Source organism: Mixophyes fleayi, chromosome 6 (assembly GCF_038048845.1).
Source record: "Mixophyes fleayi isolate aMixFle1 chromosome 6, aMixFle1.hap1, whole genome shotgun sequence".
NCBI classification, from domain to species: Eukaryota; Metazoa; Chordata; class Amphibia; order Anura; family Limnodynastidae; genus Mixophyes; species Mixophyes fleayi.
In genome coordinates, this window is record NC_134407.1 from 1609845 (window position 1) to 1634844 (window position 25000).

The following is a 25000-nucleotide window of genomic DNA, read 5'->3' on the forward strand; positions in this document are numbered from 1 at the left end:
TGTCCACAAAAAATATCCACCTACGAGTCCCTTCCATGAAGTTCGCCCCCCGATTCATTAGACCTTTCAGAATTCTTCGAGTCATCAATCCAGTATCCGTCAAACTCAAGCTTCTTAGCTCACTCCGCATCTCGAATTCCTTTCATGTTTCGCTCCTCAAGCCTCTAATCATTTACCGTTTTTCTTCCACTAAGAATATGTCTCCACCTACGGCTGTTCAGCAATCTGAAGAAATCAAGATCTCCTAGATCCTGGATTCCAAAACCTTTCGGGGCAAGACCAAGTATTTAGTGGATTGGAAGGGATATGGTCCTGAGGAACGGTCAGGGTGGATGCTTCTGATGTTCACACTCCATCTTTGGTTAAGAAATTTCATGCCAACTATTTTAACAAAGCTAGGTCTTAGGTGTGCGATGTCCACCTTTAAAAAGGGGGGTTACTGTCACACATTGTACCAGCTAACCTGCATTTTGCTCACTGTTCTTACCTCTTTCTCTTGGTTTTCGCTCCCTGCATTCACTTGCTGGTCTGAACTGAGCATGTGCATTCTCTTGATTGGTTAATTGCCTGTCAGCTCTGTCTATTTAAAGCACCTACTTATCTACTAAGTTGCCAGATCTTCAGGTCTCCTTATCTGTTAGGACGCTGCACATCAGTAATCTGTCTTACCTGTTCCACTATCAAGACCTGTGGTATTCATTATCATCATCATCACCATTTATTTATATAGCACCACTAATTCTGCAGCGCTGTACAGATAACTCACTCACATCAGTCCCTGCCCCATTGGGGCTTGCAACCTAAACTCTCTAACACACACACACAGACAGACACAAAGACTAGGGTCAATTTGTTAGCAGACAATTTGCTACCAGTACATTTTTGGCGTGTGGGAGGAAACCGGAGCACCCTGAGGAAACCCACGCGAACACGGGGAGAACATACAAACTCCTCACAGATAAGGCCATGGTCAGGAATTGAACTCATGACCCCAGTGCTATAAGGCAGAAGTGTTAACCACTGAGCCACCATGCTGTTAGAACTTCGTGCCTCTTCAGCGGTCCGGTTCTCAAGCTAATCGCTTTCCAGGGATCTCAGTGCATCAGTTCTCTGCAGTTCACCACTTCTCAGTTGATATTCTGTGTCACCTGTTCCACGATCAAGACCTGCGGTATTGTTGCAGGAACCTCGTGCCTCATAATCGTTCTTGTTCACAACTGTTCACTTGCTAAAGTCTTCAACGCTTTGTTTCACCGCCGTTCACCTGAACCTCTGCATTTATTGTCCAGCAGTCCTGCTCCACTCCACGCTTCCATCTCACCCTGCTCTAATCCCCCTTAGAAGACCGTGACCTGCGGCTAGAGAACAGCTAAGTCCATATTCTCTTGCGAGATGAATACCTCTATACCGTTAGACTCTGCACCTCTTTGGGGGTAAGTCTATCTAGAGCAGGACTTCAAGATCTACTCCAAACTCAGGCTCTGTGACAGTACCCCACTCGTGTATGAATCACCTCCATGACCACACAAAGTAACCCTGTAACTGAGGACCCAACATCCTTTCTGCCAGGAAGCTGGTGAGTGTATTACTGGTTCCCGGTTACTGCGCGCTATCTGGATGTGGCGCACTCTCTCAATGCGGCGCACTGTCTGGATGCTGCACACTGTCTGGATGCTGCACACTATCTGGTTGCAGCACACTGTCCATATGCTGTACACTGTCTGGTTGCAGCGCACTGTCTGGTTGCAGCACACTGTATGGATGCTGTACACTATCTGGTTGCGGCTCACTGTCTGGTTGCGGCGCACTGTCCGGATGCTGTACACTGGTTGTGGCGCACTGTCCGGATATGGTGCACTGTCTGGATGCGACACACTGTCTGGATGTGGCGTGCAGTCTGGATACAGCGCAGTGTCTGTAACGCAGCGCACTGTCTGATTGTGGCGAGCAGTCTGGATGCGGCGCACTGTCCGGATGTGGATGGATGCAGCACACTGTCTGGATGCTGTGCACTGTCTGGGTGTGGCTGAATGCAGCACACTGTCTGGATGCTGTGCACTGTCTGGGTGTGGCTGAATGCAGCACACTGTCTGGATGCTGTGCACTGTCTGGGTGTGGCTGAATGCAGCACACTGTCTGGATGCTGTGCACTGTCTGGTTGCGGCGCACTGTCTGGTTGTGGCACACTGACCGGATGCTCTACACTGTCTGGTTGCGGCGCACTGTCTGGTTGCGATGCACTGTGTGGTTGAGATCTGGAGATTTTGGAGCCAAATCAACACCTTGAACTCTTTGTCATGTTCCTCAAACCATTCCTGAACAATTCCTGCAGTGTGACAGGGAGCATTATCCTGCTGAAAGAGGCCACTGTCATCAGGGAATACCGCTGCCATGAAGGGCTGTATTCGGTCTGCAGCAATGTTTAGGTAGGGGGTACGTGTCAGAGTAACATCCACATGAATGCCAGGACCCAAGGATTCCCAGCAGAACATTGCCCAGAACATCACACTGCCTCCGCAAGCTGCCTTCTTCTCATAGTACAACCTGGTGCCATCTCTTCAACAGATAAACGACGCTCACACACCTGGCCGAACACATGATGTGAAAGAAAATGTGATTCATCAGACCAGACCACCTTCTTCTATTACTCCATGGACCTGTTCTGCCCATTGTAGACGCTGTCAGTGGTGGACAGGGGTCAGCAGGAGCACTCTGACCGGTCTGCGGCTACACAGCCCCCTACGCAGCAAGCTGCGACGCTCTGTGTGCTATGGCACCTCTCTATCATAGTCAGTATTAACTTTCTCAGCAATTTGTGCTACAGTAGCTTTTCTGTGGGATTGGACCAGACGGGCGCCTTCCTCCCCACGTGCATCAATGATCCTTAGGCAACCATGACCCTGTCGCTGGTCTACCGGTTGTCCTTCCTTGGACCACTTTTGGTAAGTACTAAGCACTGCATACTGGGAACACCCCACAAGACCGGCCGTTTTGGAGATGCTTTGACCCAGTCATCTAGCCATCATAATTTTACCCTTGTCAGAGTAGCTCAGATCCTTACACTTACCCATTTTTCCTGCTTCCAACAACTTCAAGAACTGACTGTTCACTTGCTGCCTAATATATCCCACCCCTTGACAGGTGCTATAGGTGTTTATATATACACTAGCTTGCAAAAGTTTGGATTCACTAAGAAATGTCTGGATTTGTTGAAAGAATTGACACTTTTTTTTAAATCCAGGTACCAATATATTAACCGGAAATTATAGTCAATACATTGACAATGTCATAACTTATTAATTTTATTTCATGTAACTGTTCTATCCATCAAACTTCACATTCAGCAAATAATCCTCCATTTGCAGCAATTACAGCTTCTTGGGGTTTCTGTAGCTGTTCCTGGAGGTGTGACTGGCTCACCCCACAAGAGCTCCATAGGGTTGAGATTTGTCCATCATTGACAGTACTATCGCTTCCTGTTTCTTCGCACAGGGTAGAAATATGTTTAGGATGGTTGTTCTGCTGCGCGCTGACATTGGCACCAGTCGACCACACAGGATGGCAGACATTGTAAGATAGAGTGTTACCTTTCTGGTTCCTTATTCCTTCCACTCCGTGTAGATCTCCCACCTTACCAGACTCAGAACAGCTCTATACCATGATATAATTTCCTCCAGCATCCTTTCATTTGCTTTACGTCACACATATGGTCTCCTCCTCCAGCCAAATATTTCAAACTTAGACTCATCCGTCCATAATGCTCTTTTCCAGTCTTCCGCCGTCTAATGTCCTTCTTCTTTTGTCCATTTTAACCTTTTTCTTCTTTGCAACTCTGCCTATAAGGCCATCGTTCCGGAGTCTCTTTGTACCGCTGCAGATGACATTGGCATTTGGCGAGCGCTATTTAAGGATGCCGCCAGCTCAGGAGGTGTAAGGCGTTTGTTTCACAGACTCTGATGTACTTACCCTCTTGTGCAGTTGGGGCATCTGAGCCTTTCATGTCTATCTTGGCTAGATCCAGTTTGCCCATTTCTCTTAAGACAATAGTATGAAACCTTCAGTTTCTGTGCAGTCTGACCCCTGGAATAGTCTTTATCTCTCAGAACACTGGACGGACTTGTATCCTGAACAAACAGTTTTGTTATGCTATAATATATACATATAGCAATGATGATCATTTCCAAAGTGCAAATTCTCCACTGCCACTTGTGCTGCTTCTCAATTTGTACAAGTACCGAGATTGTGGCTTACGGAGGAAGGTGGCGGAGTTTGTGAATAGGGCTTTACCCTCTTGAACTGAATGGTTACATGTGGGTGCTCATTGTGGATGTGTGACCTGGCTCAGAGATGTGTAGTGCAATGTGTAAGTCACTATTACCTATGAGACAGTATCGCCACTGCAGCTGAGGATCACTAACATTGGCAATGATTTTTATCACTGTGATAAGCAGCTATCACTTGCTATGAGGGGTTATTAATATATACCTCCCATCAGGCCCGGCGCTCCCATTAGGCAAGGTTAGGCACTTGCCTAGGGCGCCGGGCTCTGGAGGGCGCCTGGAGGGCGCCACAGAATAATAAAATACTTTAAAACTGTGCGGCGACCGCTGACCATACCTGTCACGGCCGCCGCACAGCATCAGATGCACGGGGAGGGGGGAAGAGGCTATTGCTCACCACCGCCGCCTCTCTGCTCCGTCTCCTCCAATCCACTTACTAGTGTCAGTCTGTGGAGGGGAGGAGATGGAGCAGAGAGGCGGCGGTGGTGAGAGGCAAGGTTAAGGAGAGGAGGGAGGAGGGCGGCGATTTTTGCGGGGGGGGGGGTGCCGCTTTTTTAAAAATGCCTAGGGCCACCGTGGACCCTAGCACCGGCCCTGCCTCCCATATATCTGCCTTATATCGGCACTTATCAATTGTGATATCAGTAAAATATAATAAACTATAAACACTTTCCATATAATGATTCATTCTTCTCTGGCAGATATAAAGTTATTGTACTTCCACTTGTGTTTATCTGGTTGTACAGACATATGCACATCTTGATTACCTGCTTAATTGATGCCCAGATGTATAAATATCTAATTACCATAAGAATGACAGATCCTGGCTCCCCAGCCCCTGCTCTAGTGATGTCTTATAACACTTAGAACCTCACTTCAGTCATGTTTGAATTTAAATATTGGCAGCGAGCGCCTGGGAACGTTACTTAGAAGTGAGTGTGTTTCCAATTTCAGCAGCAGCCAGTTCGTCCTCTGCATCTCATTATACATGGTCTGTGGACCAGAGGGAACACTGGCCTCACTCTCACTGGTCCCTATGGTCTGAAGATCCCTGGTGTTCACATGATCATGGAGCGATTCACTCTTCCTATAATAACTTCAACTATCTCCAGCATAAAACGTAATATTGTACGTCAGGACGTGTCCACTCCGGTAGTGATACAGTTAAAGAGAAAGTCTGGTTCACAGTGGGGCTGGCTTTGGAGGACATGGGGAGATTATTGGGGGCTTCTATCTAACACTAACATTTTATTCATCACCTTCACCAGCGAGTGTGAGATGCTGCTGGATTCCGTTACAGCTGAAATCTCCTCTAACGCGGAGTCTTCCATTTCTAATTAATCAGAGCGACATCCAACATTAATAGTGTCTGTGACAATTTCATCAACAATTCCCAATTTCTAGTGAGGATTTAGTCTCCGGGATTGTAAATTGCCTGATATTTTAGGAGTCACCGGAGTGTTTCCAGTGTTATTAAACAAGGGATATACTTTAGTCATTACTTCCTTACATCCAGAAAGAGGGGTTCTAGCTACAAGTGGTGACCTACGCACATCCCAGGTCTCAGAGTAATAACCCCGGGATTATCTACATCCACCACATAGGAGACAGGTCCGGGAGACACTCTGTGACCGGGAAGAAGCAATCAGGTTTTGTGGCTAGAGAATGATTGGCTCTGCGATAGATGAGCTTTTGCCGTTTTCATGGATTACAAGTAATGCTGCAGCCACAAATCATTGCTGTATCTAATAACTCCATGCCAGGCCTGAATTTCAGCTATTTACAGGTGTATTATACCGTGGTTACTGCCAGTTTAGCTGTACCGTTATTGGACGGACAGAGAGACACCATCGGAGCTTGGGCATAAGTCCCGCTGGATGGACACCGTGGGGAACGGTCAGAAAATAAGTCCCTGGAATACAGATGGACCTTATATACTGCCCTGCATTATCCCTTACACAACCCAACACAATCATCTATATCACTCTGCTGGAAACAATACATCAGTTGTGTAACTTTCCTCCTGTCAGTAGTAAACTTTTGATAGGAGCAGAAATAATTTCAGATCTTTGGGTGATCATTAAGTTGTGGTCCATGATCAGTTTCTGCAGCAAGTAAACACAATAGACCTATTAAAAGATTTGTAATCACAGACGGGCCTGATTCATGGTCAGACAGACGTCCCTTTGCGTATCGTATCTTGTGTGACATAGCTTTGAGCTTGCTCAGAAACAGAACTGACGCCGATGAATGCAACTGTATGTAATATATGTGTGAGCGCACATGACAAGGCTCTAACATGAAGGGCGGAGCAGGGGAAGGGAATACTGTATGTAATGTATGTGTGAGCGCACATGACAAGGCTGTAACATGAAGGGCGGAGCAGGGGGAAGGGAATACTGTATGTAATGTATGTGTGAGCGCACATGACAAGGCTCTAACATGAAGGGCGGAGCAGGGGAAGGGAATACTGTATGTAATGTATGTGTGAGCGCACATGACAAGGCTGTAACATGAAGGGCAGAGCAGGGGAAGGGAATACTGTATGTAATGTATGTGTGAGCGCACATGACAAGGCTGTAACATGAAGGGCGGAGCAGGGGAAGGGAATACTGTATGTAATGTATGTGTGAGCGCACATGACAAGGCTGTAACATGAAGGGCGGAGCAGGGGAAGGGAATACTGTATGTAATGTATGTGTGAGCGCACATGACAAGGCTGTAACATGAAGGGCGGAGCAGGGGAAGGGAATACTGTATGTAATGTATGTGTGAGCGCACATGACAAGGCTGTAACATGAAGGGTGGAGCAGGGGAAGGGAATACTGTATGTAATGTATGTGTGAGCGCACATGACAAGGCTGTAACATGAAGGGCGGAGCAGGGGAAGGGAATACTGTATGTAATGTATGTGTGAGCGCACATGACAAGGCTGTAACATGAAGGGTGGAGCAGGGGAAGGGAATACTGTATGTAATGTATGTGTGAGCGCACATGACAAGGCTGTAACATGAAGGGTGGAGCAGGGGAAGGGAATACTGTATGTAATGTATGTGTGAGCGCACATGACAAGTGCTGTAACATGAAGGGTGGAGCAGGGGAAGGGAATACTGTATGTAATGTATGTGTGAGCGCACATGACAAGGCTGTAACATGAAGGGTGGAGCAGGGGAAGGGGAATACTGTATGTAATGTATGTGTGAGCGCACATGACAAGGCTGTAACATGAAGGGTGGAGCAGGGGAAGGGAATACTGTATGTAATATATGTGTGAGCGCACATGACAAGGCTGTAACATGAAGGGGAGGAGCAGGGGAAGGGAATACTGTATGTAATGTATGTGTGAGCGCACATGACAAGGCTGTAACATGAAGGGCGGAGCAGGGGAAGGGAATACTGTATGTAATGTATGTGTGAGCGCACATGACAAGGCTGTAACATGAAGGGTGGAGCAGGGGAAGGAAATACTGTATGTAATGTATGTGTGAGCGCACATGACAAGGCTGTAACATGAAGGGCGGAGCAGGGGAAGGGAATACTGTATGTAATGTATGTGTGAGCGCACATGACAAGGCTGTAACATGAAGGGTGGAGCAGGGGAAGGGAATACTGTATGTAATGTATGTGTGAGCGCACATGACAAGGCTGTAACATAAAAGGTGGAGCAGGGGAAGGGAATACTGTATGTAATGTATGTGCGAGCGCACATGACAAGGCTGTAACATGAAGGGCAGAGCAGGGGAAGGGAATACTGTATGTAATATATGTGTGAGCGCACATGACAAGGCTGTAACATGAAGGGTGGAGCAGGGGAAGGGAATACTGTATGTAATGTATGTGTGAGCGCACATGACAAGGCTGTAACATGAAGGGCGGAGCAGGGGAAGGGAATACTGTATGTAATGTATGTGTGAGCGCACATGACAAGGCTGTAACATGAAGGGTGGAACAGGGGAAGGGAATACTGTATGTAATGTATGTGTGAGCGCACATGACAAGGCTGTAACATGAAGGGCGGAGCAGGGGAAGGGAATACTGTATGTAATGTATGTGTGAGCGCACATGACAAGGCTGTAACATGAAGGGTGGAGCAAGGGAAGGGAATACTGTATGTAATGTATGTGTGAGTGCACATGACAAGGCTGTAACATGAAGGGTGGAGCAGGGGAAGGGAATACTGTATGTAATGTATGTGTGAGCGCACATGACAAGGCTGTAACATGAAGGGTGGAGCAGGGGAAGGGAATACTGTATGTAATGTATGTGTGAGCGCACATGACAAGGCTGTAACATGAAGGGCGGAGCAGGGGAAGGGAATACTGTATGTAATGTATGTGTGAGCGCACATGACAAGGCTGTAACATGAATGGCGGAGCAGGGGAAGGGGAATACTGTATGTAATGTATGTGTGAGCGCACATGACAAGGCTGTAACATGAAGGGTGGAGCAGGGGAAGGGAATACTGTATGTAATGTATGTGTGAGCGCACGTGACAAGGCTGTAACATGAAGGGCGGAGCAGGGGAAGGGAATACTGTATGTAATGTATGTGTGAGCGCACGTGACAAGGCTGTAACATGAAGGGTGGAGCAGGGGAAGGGAATACTGTATGTAATGTATGTGCGAGCGCACATGACAAGGCTGTAACATGAAGGGTGGAGCAGGGGAAGGGAATACTGTATGTAATGTAATGTGTGAGCGCACATGACAAGGCTGTAACATGAAGGGCGGAGCAGGGGAAGGGAATACTGTATGTAATGTATGTGTGAGCGCACATGACAAGGCTGTAACATGAATGGCGGAGCAGGGGAAGGGAATACTGTATGTAATGTATGTGTGAGCGCACATGACAAGGCTGTAACATGAAGGGCGGAGCAGGGGAAGGGAATACTGTATGTAATGTATGTGTGAGCGCACATGACAAGGCTGTAACATGAAGGGTGGAGCAGGGGAAGGGAATACTGTATGTAATGTATGTGTGAGCGCACGTGACAAGGCTGTAACATGAAGGGTGGAGCAGGGGAAGGGAATACTGTATGTAATGTATGTGTGAGCGCACATGACAAGGCTGTAACATGAAGGGTGGAGCAGGGGAAGGGAATACTGTATGTAATGTATGTGTGAGCGCACATGACAAGGCTGTAACATGAAGGGCGGAGCAGGGGAAGGGAATACTGTATGTAATGTATGTGTGAGCGCACATGACAAGGCTGTAACATGAAGGGGAGGAGCAGGGGAAGGGAATACTGTATGTAATGTATGTGTGAGCGCACATGACAAGGCTGTAACATGAAGGGCAGAGCAGGGAAGGGAATACTGTATGTAATGTATGTGTGAGCGCACATGACAAGGCTGTAACATGAAGGGCGGAGCAGGGGAAGGGAATACTGTATGTAATGTATGTGTGAGCGCACATGACAAGGCTGTAACATGAATGGCGGAGCAGGGGAAGGGAATACTGTATGTAATGTATGTGTGAGCGCACATGACAAGGCTGTAACATGAAGGGCAGAGCAGGGGAAGGGAATACTGTATGTAATGTATGTGTGAGCGCACATGACAAGGCTGTAACATGAAGGGGTGGAGCAGGGGAAGGGAATACTGTATGTAATGTATGTGTGAGCGCACATGACAAGGCTGTAACATGAAGGGTGGAGCAGGGGAAGGGAATACTGTATGTAATGTATGTGTGAGCGCACATGACAAGGCTGTAACATGAAGGGCAGAGCAGGGGAAGGGAATACTGTATGTAATGTATGTGTGAGTGCACATGACAAGGCTGTAACATGAAGGGTGGAGCAGGGGAAGGGAATACTGTATGTAATGTATGTGTGAGCGCACATGACAAGGCTGTAACATGAAGGGCAGAGCAGGGGAAGGGAATACTGTATGTAATGTATGTGTGAGCGCACATGACAAGGCTGTAACATGAAGGGCGGAGCAGGGGAAGGGAATACTGTATGTAATGTATGTGTGAGCGCACATGACAAGGCTGTAACATGAAGGGCGGAGCAGGGGAAGGGGAATACTGTATGTAATGTATGTGTGAGCGCACATGACAAGGCTGTAACATGAAGGGCAGAGCAGGGGAAGGGAATACTGTATGTAATGTATGTGTGAGCGCACATGACAAGGCTGTAACATGAAGGGCGGAGCAGGGGAAGGGAATACTGTATGTAATGTATGTGTGAGCGCACATGACAAGGCTGTAACATGAAGGGCAGAGCAGGGGAAGGGGAATACTGTATGTAATGTATGTGTGAGCGCACATGACAAGGCTGTAACATGAAGGGCAGAGCAGGGGAAGGGAATACTGTATGTAATGTATGTGTGAGCGCACATGACAAGACTGTAACATGAAGGGCGGAGCAGGGGAAGGGAATACTGTATGTAATGTATGTGTGAGCGCACATGACAAGGCTGTAACATGAAGGGCGGAGCAGGGGAAGGGAATACTGTATGTAATGTATGTGTGAGCGCACATGACAAGGCTGTAACATGAAGGGCAGAGCAGGGGAAGGGAATACTGTATGTAATGTATGTGTGAGCGCACATGACAAGGCTGTAACATGAAGGGTGGAGCAGGGGAAGGGAATACTGTATGTAATGTATGTGTGAGCGCACATGACAAGGCTGTAACATGAAGGGCGGAGCAGGGGAAGGGAATACTGTATGTAATGTATGTGTGAGCGCACATGACAAGGCTGTAACATGAAGGGCGGAGCAGGGGAAGGGAATACTGTATGTAATGTATGTGTGAGCGCACATGACAAGGCTGTAACATGAAGGGCAGAGCAGGGGAAGGGGAATACTGTATGTAATGTTATGTGTGAGCGCACATGACAAGGCTGTAACATGAAGGGCGGAGCAGGGGAAGGGAATACTGTATGTAATGTATGTGTGAGCGCACATGACAAGGCTGTAACATGAAGGGCGGAGCAGGAGAAGAGAATACTGTATGTAATGTATGTGTGAGCGCACATGACAAGGCTGTAACATGAAGGGTGGAGCAGGGGAAGGGAATACTGTATGTAATGTATGTGTGAGCGCACATGACAAGGCTGTAACATGAAGGGTGGAGCAGGGGAAGGGAATACTGTATGTAATGTATGTGTGAGCGCACATGACAAGGCTGTAACATGAAGGGTTGGAGCAGGGGAAGGAAATACTGTATGTAATGTATGTGTGAGCGCACATGACAAGGCTGTAACATGAAGGGCAGAGCAGGGGAAGGGAATACTGTATGTAATGTATGTGTGAGCGCACATGACAAGGCTGTAACATGAAGGGCGGAGCAGGGGAAGGGAATACTGTATGTAATGTATGTGTGAGCGCACATGACAAGGCTGTAACATGAAGGGCAGAGCAGGGGAAGGGAATACTGTATGTAATGTATGTGTGAGCGCACATGACAAGGCTGTAACATGAAGGGCAGAGCAGGGGAAGGGAATACTGTATGTAATGTATGTGTGAGCGCACATGACAAGACTGTAACATGAAGGGCGAGCAGGGGAAGGTGAATACTGTATGTAATGTATGTGTGAGCGCACATGACAAGGCTGTAACATGAAGGGCGGAGCAGGGGAAGGGAATACTGTATGTAATGTATGTGTGAGCGCACATGACAAGGCTGTAACATGAAGGGCAGAGCAGGGGAAGGGAATACTGTATGTAATGTATGTGTGAGCGCACATGACAAGGCTGTAACATGAAGGTTGGAGCAGGGGAAGGGAATACTGTATGTAATGTATGTGTGAGCGCACATGACAAGGCTGTAACATGAAGGGCGGAGCAGGGGAAGGGAATACTGTATGTAATGTATGTGTGAGCGCACATGACAAGGCTGTAACATGAAGGGCGGAGCAGGGGAAGGGAATACTGTATGTAATGTATGTGTGAGCGCACATGACAAGGCTGTAACATGAAGGGCGGAGCAGGGGAAGGGAATACTGTATGTAATGTATGTGTGAGCGCACATGACAAGGCTGTAACATGAAGGGTGGAGCAGGGGAAGGGGAATACTGTATGTAATGTATGTGTGAGCGCACATGACAAGGCTGTAACATGAAGGGTGGAGCAGGGGAAGGGAATACTGTATGTAATGTATGTGTGAGCGCACATGACAAGGCTGTAACATGAAGGGTGGAGCAGGGGAAGGAAATACTGTATGTAATGTATGTGTGAGCGCACATGACAAGGCTGTAACATGAAGGGCAGAGCAGGGGAAGGGAATACTGTATGTAATGTATGTGTGAGCGCACATGACAAGGCTGTAACATGAAGGGTGGAGCAGGGGAAGGGAATACTGTATGTAATGTATGTGTGAGCGCACATGACAAGGCTGTAACATAAAAGGTGGAGCAGGGGAAGGGAATACTGTATGTAATGTATGTTCGAGCGCACAATGACAAGGCTGTAACATGAAGGGCGGAGCAGGGGAAGGGGAATACTTTATGTAATGTATGTTCGAGCGCACATGACAAGGCTGTAACATGAAGGGCAGAGCAGGGGAAGGGAATACTGTATGTAATGTATGTGTGAGCGCACATGACAAGGCTGTAACATGAAGGGTGGAGGCAGGGGAAGGGAATACTGTATGTAATGTATGTGTGAGCGCACATGACAAGGCTGTAACATGAAGGGCAGAGCAGGGGAAGGGAATACTGTATGTAATGTATGTGTGAGCGCACATGACAAGGCTGTAACATGAAGGGTGGAGCAGGGGAAGGGAATACTGTATGTAATGTATGTGTGAGCGCACATGACAAGGCTGTAACATGAAGGGCGGAGCAGGGGAAGGGAATACTGTATGTAATGTATGTGTGAGCGCACATGACAAGGCTGTAACCTGAAGGGCGGAGCAGGGGAAGGGAATACTGTATGTAATGTATGTGTGAGCGCACATGACAAGGCTGTAACATGAAGGGCGGAGCAGGGGAAGGGAATACTGTATGTAATGTATGTGTGAGCGCACATGACAAGGCTGTAACATGAAGGGTGGAGCAGGGGAAGGGAATACTGTATGTAATGTATGTGTGAGCGCACATGACAAGGCTGTAACATGAAGGGTGGAGCAGGGGAAGGGAATACTGTATGTAATGTATGTGTGAGCGCACATGACAAGGCTGTAACATGAAGGGAGGAACAGGGGGAAGGGAATACTGTATGTAATGTATGTGTGAGCGCACATGACAAGGCTGTAACATGAAGGGTGGAGCAGGGGAAGGGAATACTGTATGTAATGTATGTGTGAGCGCACATGACAAGGCTGTAACATAAAAGGTGGAGGCAGGGGAAGGGAATACTGTATGTAATGTATGTGTGAGCGCACATGACAAGGCTGTAACATGAAGGGCAGAGCAGGGGAAGGGAAATACTGTATGTAATGTATGTGTGAGCGCACATGACAAGGCTGTAACATGAAGGGCGGAGCAGGGGAAGGGAATACTGTATGTAATGTATGTGTGAGCGCACATGACAAGGCTGTAACATGAAGGGCGGAGCAGGGGAAGGGAATACTGTATGTAATGTATGTGTGAGCGCACATGACAAGGCTGTAACATGAAGGGTGGAGCAGGGGAAGGGAATACTGTATGTAATGTATGTGTGAGCGCACATGACAAGGGCTGTAACATGAAGGGCGGAGCAGGGGAAGGGAATACTGTATGTAATGTATGTGTGAGCGCACATGACAAGGCTGTAACATGAAGGGTGGAGCAGGGGAAGGGAATACTGTATGTAATGTATGTGTGAGCGCACATGACAAGGCTGTAACATGAAGGGCGGAGCAGGGAAGGGAATACTGTATGTAATGTATGTGTGAGCGCACATGACAAGGCTGTAACATGAAGGGCTGGAGCAGGGGAAGGGAATACTGTATGTAATGTATGTGTGAGCGCACATGACAAGGCTGTAACATGAATGGTGGAGCAGGGGAAGGAATACTGTATGTAATGTATGTGTGAGCGCACATGACAAGGCTGTAACATGAAGGGTGGAGCAGGGGAAGGGAATACTGTATGTAATGTATGTGTGAGCGCACATGACAAGGCTGTAACATGAAGGGCGGAGCAGGGGAAGGGAATACTGTATGTAATGTATGTGTGAGCGCACATGACAAGGCTGTAACATGAAGGGCGGAGCAGGGGAAGGGAATACTGTATGTAATGTATGTGTGAGCGCACATGACAAGGCTGTAACATGAAGGGCGGAGCAGGGGAAGGGAATACTGTATGTAATGTATGTGTGAGCGCACATGACAAGGCTGTAACATGAAGGGCGGAGCAGGGGAAGGGAATACTGTATGTAATGTATGTGTGAGCGCACATGACAAGGCTGTAACATGAAGGGTGGAGCAGGGGAAGGGAATACTGTATGTAATGTATGTGTGAGCGCACATGACAAGGCTGTAACATGAAGGGCGGAGCAGGGGAAGGGAATACTGTATGTAATGTATGTGTGAGCGCACATGACAAGGCTGTAACATGAAGGGCGGAGCAGGGGAAGGGAATACTGTATGTAATGTATGTGTGAGCGCACATGACAAGGCTGTAACATGAAGGGTGGAGCAGGGGAAGGGAATACTGTATGTAATGTATGTGTGAGCGCACATGACAAGGCTGTAACATGAAGGGCGGAGCAGGGGAAGGGAATACTGTATGTAATGTATGTGTGAGCGCACATGGACAAGGCTGTAACATGAAGGGCGGAGCAGGGGAAGGGAATACTGTATGTAATGTATGTGTGAGCGCACATGACAAGGCTGTAACATGAAGGGCGGAGCAGGGGAAGGGAATACTGTATGTAATGTATGTGTGAGCGCACATGACAAGGCTGTAACATGAAGGGAGGAGCAGGGGAAGGGAATACTGTATGTAATGTATGTGTGAGCGCACATGACAGGGCTGTAACATGAAGGGCGGAGCAGGGGAAGGGGAATACTGTATGTAATGTATGTGTGAGCGCACATGACAAGGCTGTAACATGAAGGGTGGAGCAGGGGAAGGGAATACTGTATGTAATGTATGTGTGAGCTCACATGACAAGGCTGTAACATGAAGGGTGGAGCAGGGGAAGGGAATACTGTATGTAATGTATGTGTGAGCGCACATGACAAGGCTGTAACATGAAGGGTGGAGCAGGGGAAGGGAATACTGTATGTAATGTATGTGTGAGCGCACATGACAAGGCTGTAACATGAAGGGTGGAGCAGGGGAAGGGAATACTGTATGTAATGTATGTGTGAGCGCACATGACAAGGCTGTAACATAAAAGGTGGAGCAGGGGAAGGGAATACTGTATGTAATGTATGTGCGAGCGCACATGACAAGGCTGTAACATGAAGGGCGGAGCAGGGGAAGGGAATACTGTATGTAATGTATGTGTGAGCGCACATGACAAGGCTGTAACATGAAGGGCGGAGCAGGGGAAGGGAATACTGTATGTAATGTATGTGTGAGCGCACATGGACAAGGCTGTAACATGAAGGGCGGAGCAGGGGAAGGGAATACTGTATGTAATGTATGTGTGAGCGCACATGACAAGGCTGTAACATGAAGGGCAGAGCAGGGGAAGGGAATACTGTATGTAATATATGTGTGAGCGCACATGACAAGGCTGTAACATGAAGGGTGGAGCAGGGGAAGGGAATACTGTATGTAATGTATGTGTGAGCGCACATGACAAGGCTGTAACATGAAGGGCGGAGCAGGGGAAGGGAATACTGTATGTAATGTATGTGTGAGCGCACATGACAAGGCTGTAACATGAAGGGTGGAGCAGGGGAAGGGAATACTGTATGTAATGTATGTGTGAGCGCACATGACAAGGCTGTAACATGAAGGGTGGAACAGGGGAAGGGAATACTGTATGTAATGTATGTGTGAGCGCACATGACAAGGCTGTAACATGAAGGGCGGAGCAGGGGAAGGGAATACTGTATGTAATGTATGTGTGAGCGCACATGACAAGGGCTGTAACATGAAGGGTGGAGCAAGGGAAGGGAATACTGTATGTAATGTATGTGTGAGTGCACATGACAAGGCTGTAACATGAAGGGTGGAGCAGGGGAAGGGAATACTGTATGTAATGTATGTGTGAGCGCACATGACAAGGCTGTAACATGAAGGGTGGAGCAGGGGAAGGGAATACTGTATGTAATGTATGTGTGAGCGCACATGACAAGGCTGTAACATGAAGGGCGGAGCAGGGGAAGGGAATACTGTATGTAATGTATGTGTGAGCGCACATGACAAGGCTGTAACATGAATGGCGGAGCAGGGGAAGGGAATACTGTATGTAATGTATGTGTGAGCGCACATGACAAGGCTGTAACATGAAGGGTGGAGCAGGGGAAGGGAATACTGTATGTAATGTATGTGTGAGCGCACGTGACAAGGCTGTAACATGAAGGGCGGAGCAGGGGAAGGGAATACTGTATGTAATGTATGTGTGAGCGCACGTGACAAGGCTGTAACATGAAGGGTGGAGCAGGGGAAGGGAATACTGTATGTAATGTATGTGTGAGCGCACATGACAAGGCTGTAACATGAAGGGTGGAGCAGGGGAAGGGAATACTGTATGTAATGTATGTGTGAGCGCACATGACAAGGCTGTAACATGAAGGGCGGAGCAGGGGAAGGGAATACTGTATGTAATGTATGTGTGAGCGCACATGACAAGGCTGTAACATGAATGGCGGAGCAGGGGAAGGGAATACTGTATGTAATGTATGTGTGAGCGCACATGACAAGGCTGTAACATGAATGGCGGAGCAGGGGAAGGGAATACTGTATGTAATGTATGTGTGAGCGCACATGACAAGGCTGTAACATGAAGGGTGGAGCAGGGGAAGGGAATACTGTATGTAATGTATGTGTGAGCGCACATGACAAGGCTGTAACATGAAGGGCAGAGCAGGGGAAGGGAATACTGTATGTAATGTATGTGTGAGCGCACATGACAAGGCTGTAACATGAAGGGCGGAGCAGGGGAAGGGAATACTGTATGTAATGTATGTGTGAGCGCACATGACAAGGCTGTAACATGAAGGGCGGAGCAGGGGAAGGGAATACTGTATGTAATGTATGTGTGAGCGCACATGACAAGGCTGTAACATGAAGGGCAGAGCAGGGGAAGGGAATACTGTATGTAATGTATGTGTGAGCGCACATGACAAGGCTGTAACATGAAGGGCAGAGCAGGGGAAGGGAATACTGTATGTAATGTATGTGTGAGCGCACATGACAAGACTGTAACATGAAGGGCGGAGCAGGGGAAGGGAATACTGTATGTAATGTATGTGTGAGCGCACATGACAAGGCTGTAACATGAAGGGCGGAGCAGGGGAAGGGAATACTGTATGTAATGTATGTGTGAGCGCACATGACAAGGCTGTAACATGAAGGGCAGAGCAGGGGAAGGGAATACTGTATGTAATGTATGTGTGAGCGCACATGACAAGGCTGTAACATGAAGGGCGGAGCAGGGGAAGGGAATACTGTATGTAATGTATGTGTGAGCGCACATGACAAGGCTGTAACATGAAGGGCGGAGCAGGGGAAGGGAATACTGTATGTAATGTATGTGTGAGCGCACATGACAAGGCTGTAACATGAAGGGCAGAGCAGGGGAAGGGAATACTGTATGTAATGTATGTGTGAGCGCACATGACAAGACTGTAACATGAAGGGCGGAGCAGGGGAAGGGAATACTGTATGTAATGTATGTGTGAGCGCACATGACAAGGCTGTAACATGAAGGGTGGAGCAGGGGAAGGGAATACTGTATGTAATGTATGTGTGAGCGCACATGACAAGGCTGTAACATGAAGGGTGGAGCAGGGGAAGGGAATACTGTATGTAATGTATGTGTGAGCGCACATGACAAGGCTGTAACATGAAGGGCGGAGCAGGGGAAGGGAATACTGTATGTAATGTATGTGTGAGCGCACATGACAAGGCTGTAACATGAAGGGTGGAGCAGGGGAAGGGAATACTGTATGTAATGTATGTGTGAGCGCACATGACAAGGCTGTAACATGAAGGGTGGAGCAGGGGAAGGGAATACTGTATGTAATGTATGTGTGAGCGCACATGACAAGGCTGTAACATGAATGGCGGAGCAGGGGAAGGGAATACTGTATGTAATGTATGTGTGAGCGCACATGACAAGGCTGTAACATGAAGGGCGGAGCAGGGGAAGGGAATACTGTATGTAATGTATGTGTGAGCGCACATGACAAGGCTGTAACATGAAGGGTGGAGCAGGGGAAGGGGATACTGTATGTAATGTATGTGTGAGCGCACATGACAAGGCTGTAACATGAAGGGTGGAGCAGGGGAAGGGAATACTGTATGTAATGTATGTGTGAGCGCACATGACAAGGCTGTAACATGAAGGGCGGAGCAGGGGAAGGGAATACTGTATGTAATGTATGTGTGAGCGCACATGACAAGGCTGTAACATGAAGGGCGGAGCAGGGGAAGGGAATACTGTATGTAATGTATGTGTGAGCGCACATGACAAGGCTGTAACATGAAGGGTGGAGCAGGGGAAGGGAATACTGTATGTAATGTATGTGTGAGCGCACATGACAAGGCTGTAACATGAAGGGTGGAGCAGGGGAAGGGAATACTGTATGTAATGTATGTGTGAGCGCACATGACAAGGCTGTAACATGAAGGGTGGAGCAGGGGAAGGGAATACTGTATGTAATGTATGTGTGAGCGCACATGACAAGACAGTAACATGAAGGGCAGAGCAGGGGAAGGGAATACTGTATGTAATGTATGTGTGAGCGCACATGACAAGGCTGTAACATGAAGGGTGGAGCAGGGGAAGGGAATACTGTATGTAATGTATGTGTGAGCGCACATGACAAGGCTGTAACATGAAGGGCGGAGCAGGGGAAGGGAATACTGTATGTAATGTATGTGTGAGCGCACATGACAAGGCTGTAACATGAAGGGCGGAGCAGGGGAAGGGAATACTGTATGTAATGTATGTGTGAGCGCACATGACAAGGCTGTAACATGAAGGGCAGAGCAGGGGAAGGGAATACTGTATGTAATGTATGTGTGAGCGCACATGACAAGACAGTAACATGAAGGGCAGAGCAGGGGAAGGGAATACTGTATGTAATGTATGTGTGAGCGCACGTGACAAGGCTGTAACATGAAGGGCGGAGCAGGGGAAGGGAATACTGTATGTAATGTATGTGTGAGCGCACATGACAAGGCTGTAACATGAAGGGTGGAGCAGGGGAAGGGAATACTGTATGTAATGTATGTGTGAGCGCACATGACAAGGCTGTAACATGAAGGGTGGAGCAGGGGAAGGGAATACTGTATGTAATGTATGTGTGAGCGCACATGACAAGGCTGTAACATGAAGGGTGGAGCAGGGGAAGGGAATACTGTATGTAATGTATGTGTGAGCGCACATGACAAGGCTGTAACATGAAGGGTGGAGCAGGGGAAGGGAATACTGTATGTAATGTATGTGTGAGCGCACATGACAAGACTGTAACATGAAGGGCAGAGCAGGGGAAGGGAATACTGTATGTAATGTATGTGTGAGCGCACATGACAAGGCTGTAACATGAAGGGTGGAGCAGGGGAAGGGAATACTGTATGTAATGTATGTGTGAGCGCACATGACAAGGCTGTAACATGAAGGGTGGAGCAGGGGAAGGGAATACTGTATGTAATGTATGTGTGAGCGCACATGACAAGGCTGTAACATGAAGGGCAGAGCAGGGGAAGGGAATACTGTATGTAATGTATGTGTGAGCGCACATGACAAGGCTGTAACATGAAGGGTGGAGCAGGGGAAGGGAATACTGTATGAACAGCATAGACACACATACAGCTGAAGGGCCTAGTAGGAGCATTGGTACTATGTTTACTATGTGTGTATTTGTATTGTATTCATGCACATAACTTTTACATGATCATAAATTAAAATAACAACTGGTAACAATATAATATCAAGCCAACTAAATACAAAAACAAGAACAAATGTAACTATCATTTTGTTCAATCTAATCCATATATTTGAGAATATTCTTTCTTATTTCATCTATTATTTTAAAATAACTAAGTAAAAAATATATCTTCAGTGTGTAGAGATGTTGTGTGACAGGTATAGCACAGTCTATGCCGTGTGGCTGAGAACAGAGGTACTTACACTAAATACTGGATGTAGTGGACGCCTGCCCTCCGCTCCTCTGTATGACTCAGGTGCGCACAGTTACATAAGGTTAGTTTATGGGCATGCGCACAGCGAGATCACACAAGATTCACCACGTAAATGAGTATGCTCTATCTGTACAATAGGAACATTTTGGCCAATATTGGAAAACCCCTTATAAATTCTTGCATTTACCTGGTCGTAGTAGATGGTCCTATTTTATACCAGAGAACCAAGCCCTTCCATGACTCCGTCTTGTTACATTTACTGTACGCACCACCGGCTCTCTGGTCTGAGTAACCATTACAGCTTAACCCTCGATGGGATGGGTGATCACATGCGCAGGTAATTCACGCACCACATGTAATACATGTAACATGTGTCAGGTGTACATAATGGCATGTTATGTAAGGTATCTCTCTTATTATTCTCCATCCACAGATGACGGTAATCCAGAAAATCCCACAATTCCCACTGGAATCCCTGGTGCCAGAACGAGGGTGATTCACCCACAGATAAATAGGCGGATTCCACGTTTATCCCAGACGGACTCTACTCATCGATATTCATTTAGAAAAGATGTAAAGATAAAATTCTGCATTTCTGAAGCAATAAAACAACAACAGTCCAGTAAAATGTCTCTGGGGTGGGTCAGACTGGGGGACATTACCCGCCAGACTCGGATCATCTCCAGGTATTACACATTAGTGATGGGATGGCGTCATTATTCTTCCTGTTTTATCACCTGTTTGGTATCACGGCCGCTGACATGTTTCCGGTTCTGTATTTGTGCTTTTACTACAACGTATCAGGCTCTGGTCTGTACTGTTCCTGTAGGGACATTTATATTATTTATACTAGTGGCAGAGTCCGCTCACAGGGCCCTCAGGGACTGTGGGTCGCTGCTTCTCATCTATACACCTATAGCGAGTGACCTGACCAGTGTGTACAATATAGCTGCACTACCGCCAAGTGTCTGGACCTTCAGTGAGTGACAGAGCCTGTGATTGGTCCACTTGCTCACCCGCTGAGCAAGTAATCATATCCACACCCGCCGAGCAAGTAGTAATATCCACACCCACCGAGCAAGTAATAATATCCACACCTGCCGAGCAAGTAGTAATATCCATACCTGCCGAGCAAGTAGTAATATCCACACCTGCCGAGCAAGTAATAATATCCACACCCGCCAAGCAAGTAGTAATATCCACACCCACCGAGCAAGTAATAATATCTACACCCACCAAGCAAGTAATAATATCCACACCCGCCAAGCAAGTAGTAATATCCACACCCACCGAGCAAGTAATAATATCCACACCCGCCGAGCAAGTAATAATATCCACACCCGCCGAGCAAGTAATAATATCTACACCCGCCAAGCAAGTAGTAATATCCACACCCGCCGAGCAAGGAGTAATATCCACACCTGCCGAGCAAGGAGTAATATCCACACCCGCCGAGCGAGTAATAATATCCACACCCGCCGAGCAAGGAGTAATATTCACATCCGCCGAGCAAGTAATAATATTCACACCCGCCGAGCAAGTAGTAATATCCACACCCACCGAGCAAGTAATAATATCCACACCCGCCGAGCAAGTAATAATATCTACACCCGCCAAGCAAGTAGTAATATCCACACCCGCCGAGCAAGGAGTACTATCCACACCCGCCGAGCAAGTAATAATATCTACACCCGCCAAGCAAGTAGTAATATCCACACCTGCCGAGCAAGTAATAATATCCACACCCGCCGAGCAAGTAATAATATCCACACCCGCCGAGCAAGTAATAATATCTACAACCGCCGAGCAAGTAGTAATATCCACACCCGCCGAGCAAGGAGTAATATCCACACCTGCCGAGCAAGTAATATTATCCACACCCGCCAAGCAAGTAGTAATATCCACACCCACCGAGCAAGTAATAATATCCACACCCGCCGAGCAAGTAATAATATCCACACCCGCCAAGCAAGTAGTAATATCCACACCTGCCGAGCAAGTAATAATATCCACACCCACCAAGCAAGTAGTAATATCCACACCCCCAAGCAAGTAATAATATTCACACCCGCCGAGCAAGTAGTAATATCCACACCTGCCGAGCAAGGAGTAATATCCACACCCGCCAAGCAAGTAGTAATATCCACACCCGCCGAGCAAGTAATAATATCCACACCCGCCAAGCAAGTAGTAATATCCACACCTGCCGAGCAAGTAATAATATCCACACCCACCAAGCAAGTAGTAATATCCACACCCCCAAGCAAGTAATAATATTCACACCCGCCGAGCAAGTAGTAATATCCACACCTGCCGAGCAAGGAGTAATATCCACACCCGCCGAGCAAGTAATAATATCCACACCCGCCGAGCAAGGAGTAATATCCACACCCACCAAGCAAGTAATAATATCCACACCCACCGAGCAAGCAATAATATCCACACCCACCGAGCAAGTAATAATATCCACACCCACCGAGCAAGTAATAATATCCATACCCGCCAAGCAAGGAGTAGTATCCACACCCACCGAGCAAGTAATAATATCCACACCCGCCGAGCAAGGAGTAATATCCACACCCACCGAGCAAGTAATAATATCCACACACACCGAGCAAGGAGTAATATTCACACCAGCCGAGCAAGGAGTAATATCCACACCCGCATAAAGGTGCTGCCTAGATACTGCCCTGGTGGTAATGCAGTATTAAGGGTAGTGTAACCTGTGTGTATAGACTGCTTTATAATAACGGGACCAGCGTGACTGTGTACCATGACAGTCCAGCGTTGTACAAACACATACATGGACTGTGCTAGAAGCCAGGATAACACCCTTCACTGCACTCTCATTTCTTCCTATATCCCATTTATTCCTTGTCTCTTTGTAACAATGTAACAGCTTCTTCACTATTATGATTGTAACTTTTCCTATTGTAAGTATGTAACTGACTCTTACTGTATTTACTTTCCAGGGCTCGGGGAAGATGATCTTGTGGTCAGTATTAATCTCACACAGAAGCTACACACAAGAGGATTCTCCCGTAATTACATTGATCTCCTCCATCATAACTACTGACTACAGAGAAAAACATTTCCTGATCCAACCCCCCAAAAATAACACAAATCAGGGAGAATTATTGTGAACAAAAGAATATAGAAATGTTATTATCGTACACCTAGAGAACCACACAGCACGACTGTGTGTTACATTGTGACAATAATGTTGTTTACATTCACAAGTGTGACCTTATATAAATGCTGAGGAAAGTTATTTAGTTACCTGAAGCTCATTGCGCTTTCTATCATCATCATCATCATTTATTTATTTATATAGCGCCAACATAATCCATAGCGCTTTACAATTGGGGACAAACATAATAAACTAATAAACAAACTGGGTACAACAGACAAAGAGGTGAGAAGGCTGCTCGCAAGCTTACAATCTATGGGACAATAGGAGATTGACACATGAGGTTAAGTCTACATTTTGCATATTGGCTCAGCCAGACTGTAAAGGTAAAAGTGACTCATAGGCTAAATGATCCTGTCACACAACAATGTTGGTCAGGGGGTAGTTGTCTTGTGTGAAATTGTGTAACAGGTGATAATAGGGTAATGTAGTGAAGTTAAGAGGGTGGTTAAGGAACATTATAAGCTTGTCTGAAGAGGTGGGATATTCAGAGAACGTTTGAAAGTTTGTAGACCAGAGGAGAGTCTTATTGTGCGAGGGAGAGAATTCCATAGAGTGGGTGCAGCCCGGAAAAAGTCCTGTAACCGGGAATGGGAGGATGTAATGAGGGTGGCTGAGAGACGCAGATCTTGTGTAGAACAGAGTTGCAGAATTTTGCACATAAGTTAAATACTGACTGTTTTTTCATGTAGCACACAAATACTTGATAGCTTATTTGTACACTGAAATTTAAAGTTGATATTTGTGTGCTACATGAAAAAACAGTCCGTATTTAACTTATGTGCAAAACAGAATACTAATTTGCACCCCTTGCATTGTAACATGGTTTTGTCCAGGAGACTGAAATAAGAAGTTTCTGAAGTTAAGATCCTTAATGAATCAGGCCCCAGGAGAGGATAGATAAATTTGGGTATCATCCGCATAGAGATGATACTGAAATCCAAAAGAACAGAAGTGTTAGAAACGAGTTCTATTACCTGTTGTCACCTCCCTCAGTAGCTCAGAGAGGTAAGACCACACGGCAGCGTGTCAGGGTCCGTCATCCACCATTATCTCCACGCGCTTCCAGATATATTATATCAGGGGAAAAGACTGAACAGATTTCTCCATCTCATATTGTGTCATTGCTTCCAATTATGATAAAATAAAAATAGTTATAAGGGATACTACTATTATATTACTATTGTTATTATAACTATGGAGGAAGAAGAGTTGTCTTCCACTCCCTCCTCTCTGTAATGTGCCAGGAGATAGAGGCATGTAGTCTGCTCTATAAAATCACCGCCGCCCCCGAGGATCCATTTTTGAGGAAAATTATGTTGGATGTAATAA

At 46.8% G+C, this 25000-nt stretch overlaps 1 long non-coding RNA gene across 4 annotated transcripts in view; it reads left to right on the top strand.

Annotated features, from left to right (window-relative positions):
- The window catches only part of LOC142160700 (uncharacterized), a 200067-nt gene extending 176310 nt beyond the window's left edge, over window positions 1-23757 (top strand). For all 4 annotated transcript variants that reach the window (XR_012693283.1, XR_012693282.1, XR_012693284.1 and 1 more), the window contains 2 exons: window positions 20912-21164; window positions 23451-23757. This is a non-coding gene — a long non-coding RNA (uncharacterized LOC142160700). The remainder of the gene's footprint in view (window positions 1-20911; window positions 21165-23450) is intronic.
- Window positions 23758-25000: the final 1243 nt, after the last annotated feature.